Here is a 6056-nt window from a genome sequence, read left to right as displayed (position 1 = left end):
TCTCTCTCTCTCTCTCTCTCTCTCTCTCTCTGTCACACTTTCGGAACATGTCAAGATCAGGAGTCACTTTGCTTTTCTACTGTGAAAATGGCATGGGAGACAAAATTCATTTCTAAATAAAAATGTGGGAAAGGAAAAGAGGAAGACGGGAGAAGGGAAGAGAAACCAGTCTCTTTGAAGGGATGGAAATGTTGCTCACTGCTACCATCTGGTGGTCAAATTGGGAATCAGGACATTAGGCATGAGAATCAGAGCTTGCTCTAAAGAGAAATAGATTGAGACCCAGAGAAACCTTGTCCAAGGGCATTAGTTATGACTGCCTGGCTTTGTAGTAGGTGCTTAATAAGTGCTTGGCTGATTTATTATTGATTGTTTGAAGACCTAAGATTGGAACAGGGGTCATGAAAAGTTAGATTCATCCATCTATTGTTAGAGCTTAGAGCACAAAGCTATTCTGCCCAGCCAGACCCCAGAAATTATCTTCAGTTATTTTCCAAGGAAGGCACCTCAAATAATTTATCATGGTCAGTCATCATGAGATGACTTATCCCTTTGTCATGCAATTTGTCCAAGGCAGCAACCTAACAGAGTGACCACTTATTCCTTAACTAGCATCTCTTATCTCAATCAGACCTTCTGCCTTCATTTATTTCCTTTTGCTGAACCTTAAACAACACAAAGTCGAACAGTGGAGCATTTCTGAGTGAAGGGATCACCACATACCCCTCCTCTTTTTGTACCACATCCCTCACCCCCTCACCCCATCAGGAAAGCACAGAGGGGAAGACCTGAGACCCTAATGAAACAAAAGGGTCACTGTGGGGAGTTTCTGTGTCTTTCCTGAATGTCTGGAGAGAGAAGTATAATTAAAAGGTCAAAATATTTATGTCTGCTCTTGCTATTTGGATTAGGGGCAGAAAGGTATAACATTTTTCCATAGTCACTTTAGAATGGGTGAGGGACCTGACCAGGGCTTAATGTCTTCCCTTTGGACAATAAGGCTTTCTTCAATTCAAGGGCTCCTTCCCCAGGTGTCCTGAGGCTTTTGGCATCACCAAACACTGAAGGGAAAGAAAAATGAGTTTTATCTAGACAAACAAATGACAACTCAAGTAAGTTTTTCAATAGGTAGGCACTGGGGAAATAAGATGGACAGAGTTCCTGGGCTTGGGAACAGTAGAGACATCAGGTCAGCCTGAGTCTTTGTGATGATGCTTTGTGAAATCCCCAAACTCCCACCCTCCATGCTTTGGAGTCTTAGGACTGTGTTTTTGTCACTTACTATACATCATGGCCTCTGCATTCATTTGGGCTCCTTCTCCATGGACCCTTCTTTAAAACAAGAGGAGGAGTCACATGAAACTATTGGCCCCAATTCCTATCATATAGGCCCATTCCTACCTCACAGTGAGTTAATCCGATTCTTTTATTCCCTGTGGGCTTAGGAATTTTGGGGGAAGGAGGGGAGCACATTTTGGAGCACTGGACCCTATCATAAAGGGTAAACCTTAATTGGATCTTCAGTGAGTAGCCTGGAGACACTGGGTGCAGGGTCTAGAAAAGGGAGAGGCTCTCAAAGGGGAGCTGAGACATCACATGTGATCAACTTCCCCTATGTCACAATTTTGCCCTGGGCCAACCCTGTCAGGGACATTCTTATCATCTGCCTCTCTTGCTGAATAGGTTCTAACCAGAAATCTTATGAACAGGTGGGACAGATTTCTGGCCTGTCTTTCCCCACCCAATGTCTTTTCTCTAAAAGGCAGGAGGTATTTTGTCCAGGGAACTTTTCTCATTTGGGCATTAGAACACCTGACAAAAGGCTGTAATCAAGTTGTGAAGGGGAAGGTCACCTTGGAGGGACTCAAGATTTCCTTTTGTTTCCTTTGCTGGATCTTTGTCCAGGTCGTGCCTGCTAACGGTGGGTGCCCCCAGAACTCTGCCCTAAGCCTTCTTCTCTTTTCTCTCTACATTATTTCACTTGGGCTGTGGTGTAATAGAATGCCAGGCCTGGAGTAGGAAAGACTCATCTTTTTTTAGTTCAAAGTTGACCTCAGACACAATATCTATGTGATCCTGGGTAAGTCATTTAACCCTGTTTGCCTCCGTTTCCTCATCTGTCAAATGACCTAGAGAAGAAAATGGTAAATCACTCCAGTATCTTTGCCAAGAAAACCCCAAATAGCCACACAACTAAAAAACAACAGCACATCTCATTGATTTCCATGGATTCAATTATAATCTCTCTGCTGATGAGTCTCAAATCTACTTATTCAGAACTAACTTCTCCCCTAACCTCCAATCTCACATCTCCAACAACCTATTAAACATCTTGAAATGATTATCCTGCATTCATCTTAAACTCAGAGTGCCCAAAACTAAACTCATCTTTCTTCCCAAACCCTACCGCTTTTCAAATCTCCTTATTCTTGTCTAAGGTACACCATCTTCCCAGGCTTGAAACCCAGGTGTTACCCTTAACTCATCACTATTCCTGTTGATTTTTATAGTTACATTTTTACATGTACAAATTTTACATTTAACATCTCTCACATATGCTCCCTTTCTCTCTCCCTACCTGGTGCAGGCCTTTATTACCTCATGCCTAGGCTATAGCAATAGTCAACTGGTTGATCTCCCTGACATGAGTCCCCACTCCAACCTGTCCTCCACTCAGCTGTCAAATTCATGTTCCTAAAGTAAAGATCTAACCATGTCACCCTCTCTCCTCAACACAATAAACTCCAATGACTCACTATCATTAAACTCACTAGGATTAAATAGAAAAATATTCTGGATGGCCCTTAAAATCACATCCTAACTTGGCTCCCTACTCTGCTTTTCCAATCTTTTTACCACCCCTTCATGTGTGCGCATGCGCGCACACACACACACACACACACACACACACGAATGCATGCACCCAATCCAGGAGCACCGATTTCCTTGCTATTCCTTACACAAGACCTTCATCACTTGACTCTGAATATTTTCACTGGCTGTACCCAGTCTTGCCACTGGATCCAGATGATCCTAGAGGAGAGAGTGAGGCTGGTGACTTTGCACAGCCCTTCCTCACTTAAATCCAAATCTCTTACAAGTCATGGCATCAACCTTCCTGATGTCATGGTCCTTTTTAAGAACAAAGGACAAACAATAACAACCCAGTGCCTGGAATGTTCTCCCTCCTCATCTACCCCCTTCCTGACTTCACTGGGTTCCTTCAAGTCCAAGTCATTATTTTACTTTCTACAAGAAGCTTAACCCTCTCAATTCTAGTGTCTTCCCTTTCGTGATTATTTCCTGCTTATTTGATAGTGTATTACATGTTGTCCCCCATTAGACTATGAGCTTCTCAAGGGAGGAACCGTTTTTACCTTTCTCTGCATTCTCAGGGCTTAGAACATAGTAGGTACTTAATGAATGTTTGTTGACTGACTAACACTCCTCTTAGCAATACCATTCAGGGTCCTGTTGGAATATCCAGCTTCAAAAAGTGAGTGGAACCCACCCACTCTATTCAATAAAAAAAACATTCAATTCAAATCAATTCAAGCCACACATATGGCAAAAGCATTAAAAAGCAAAAGATTATTTAATTAAAACAAACTAGCAGGAAAATCACAAGGGAGTAAGCATTCCTCACACCTATACACAAATGACTTCCTTCTCCCTAGATTCCAGGAGAAGTTATTGATGTAAATTCTCCATTTAATGTCTCACCATCGCTAACATAGTAGGAGAGAGACACAGTCATTTCAGACTCAACACAAAACTATTCTGCCCAGCCAGATTCCTCTTTAGGCTTGGTGTAATTGACTTTTCATGGCCAGACTGATACTGAAGCCTTCACAAATGCATCATCATAGCCTAGATTCTAGGCAATCAATCAACAGCATTTATTTAGTACTTTGTATGCTACAGACCTTATTCTAAGCATCGGCGGTACAAAGACAAATATGAAATAGTTCTTGCCCTCAAGGAACCTTTGGTCTACCAGGTCTAGATGGGATGACAGAGCTCAGCACCCCCCAGGTCCATTGGGCTTCCTTGGACAGTTCTTTCTTTGGCTTGTTTCTCCACTGCATCCCATATTTCTGTTATAGATCTGTGACCAGACCTACCAAAAAAGGGGGGGGGGCAGGCAGCTAGGTGGTGCAGTGGGTAGAACACCAGCCCTGGAGTCAGGAGCACCTGAGTTCAAATCCAGACTTAGACACTTACTAGCTGTGTGACTTTGGGCAAGTCACTTAACTTTGATTGCCTCCCCCCCTCCAAATAATAATAATTGGGGAAAAAAAAAGTACAGAGTACACACTGAACGATGTCATCACGATGTGGGCTTGTGATCGCAGCCTTCTGGGCAATGAAGTACAGAGAACGATGGAGATTCTTTAGGCATGTCCCTTTTATTTTTGATGGGAAGTGAAGAGGGGAAGGCCTATACAATATGTGAATGTTCTGCCACTGCACATCTCAAAGGAAGGAGCAAGGTAGCTAAAGCACTGTATGGGGCCCTCATTACTAGTCCCTGTTTCAGGGTTCTCAGCCTCATATGGGGCCAGAGGCTACAAAGGGAATTGGGAGCTCTCCAAAGCACAATGGGTCATGCCCATACCTTGGTGAGAGGCGTAGCTGACATTTTACAGTTTTCTGAGAAGGGAATGAGTAGAAACAATGGTCTGACTTTCCAGCTACTGTCCAGGGTTTGCATCATGAAAATGTTTCCATGAGCTGCTTTGGGGAAAGCTTCCACACTTCTTCTCACTCATGGAGATGTAGAACCAGGTCAACAGAAAGGAATGAAGCTTCTATGTTCTGAGCCTCCATCATAAGAATGTGCCATGAAGAGGAAGCAGTATGATAGATCTCTCCGGCTATACTTATCTCCTTCCTGTGACTTTCTAAGGGCCTCTCAGTCTGGAAATAGAGACCAGGAGACAAGAAGATACTGGTTCTAACCCTGCTAGGGTATGAGATCGATCTTCAAAAGCAGTCACAACCAGAAATTTCATTCTATGCTTTACTTAACATGCCAAGAAGTCTAGAAGGCACAAAACTTCTCTTTGTCTCTTCAGCCCCAAAGACCCTGCAGTTTGGCTGGAGAAAGCCATGCAATGGCCTTTCCTACATCACTTGGGCCAGGATATCACATCATTCTAGGTATGGATGAAAGTCAAGAGAATCTTCCCCTTTTCACCCTAGGGTGGAACTCTATGAGAAAAATCCAATGCTTAACATTATTACATTCTCCCTAATGTTAAGCAAAATCCCAGGATACCAGACCATTAAGCAGAATGTTGAGGGCTCAAGCCACTGCTTCTCCTTTCTTTCTAAAAGTACAAATAATGAAGGTGGTACCCCCATCCTATACTTTATCCCCCTGGCCCTTGGGGACACACACACACAGCACACTCATACACAATAAAACTGTGGTGAGACTCCAAACCCCTCCTTTTCCCCTGTCCCCCAGGTCAAGATTCCACATAATCAGTGTACCCTACTGGGCAACAAGAAATAATGGAGAGCCCAGACTTGGCTGTCTCACTGGGCCACTGTCCTGAGCTTCCCAGGAATAAGAGGCACCAGGCAATAGCTCAAAGGAGATGAATTCCAGGGATAAAAAGACACAGGACGCAACAGTATAACTAGCAATTTGAAGGCCTAGACCTAGTGGCACAAAATGTACCCTCAGGCTGTGTGTGTGACACCTGCAGCCATGGGCAGAAATTTCAGGACATCCCCTGAGAATCTGCTTTTGAGGAAGAGGAAAGGAGCTCCTCTGGGGTAAAGAAATGGGCCTTATGGTAAGATTCTTGGTTTAACTAATTATCTCACTATTTGCTAAACTCTGTCATTTCTTTTTGCCGAAGAATTGGAAGCCTTTACAACACCCTCCAAATTCCAGGTGCCCTGAAGCAACCCCCCCCCCCAATACCAGTGGACTCATAGCTTTGACATGTAAATACCAGCTCAGAAATCATATGATTAGAGCTGGAATGGGTTGTAGGCATCATCTATCTTGTCCAAACCTATTATTATACAGATGAGGAACT

This window comes from Petaurus breviceps, unplaced genomic scaffold (assembly GCF_028583685.1).
Source record: "Petaurus breviceps papuanus isolate PSGF00001 unplaced genomic scaffold, PetGlider_PUasm1.0 90750, whole genome shotgun sequence".
Lineage (NCBI taxonomy): Eukaryota > Metazoa > Chordata > Mammalia > Diprotodontia > Petauridae > Petaurus > Petaurus breviceps.
The sequence above is the reverse complement of the archived record's forward strand: the minus strand, read 5'-3'. Positions refer to the sequence as shown.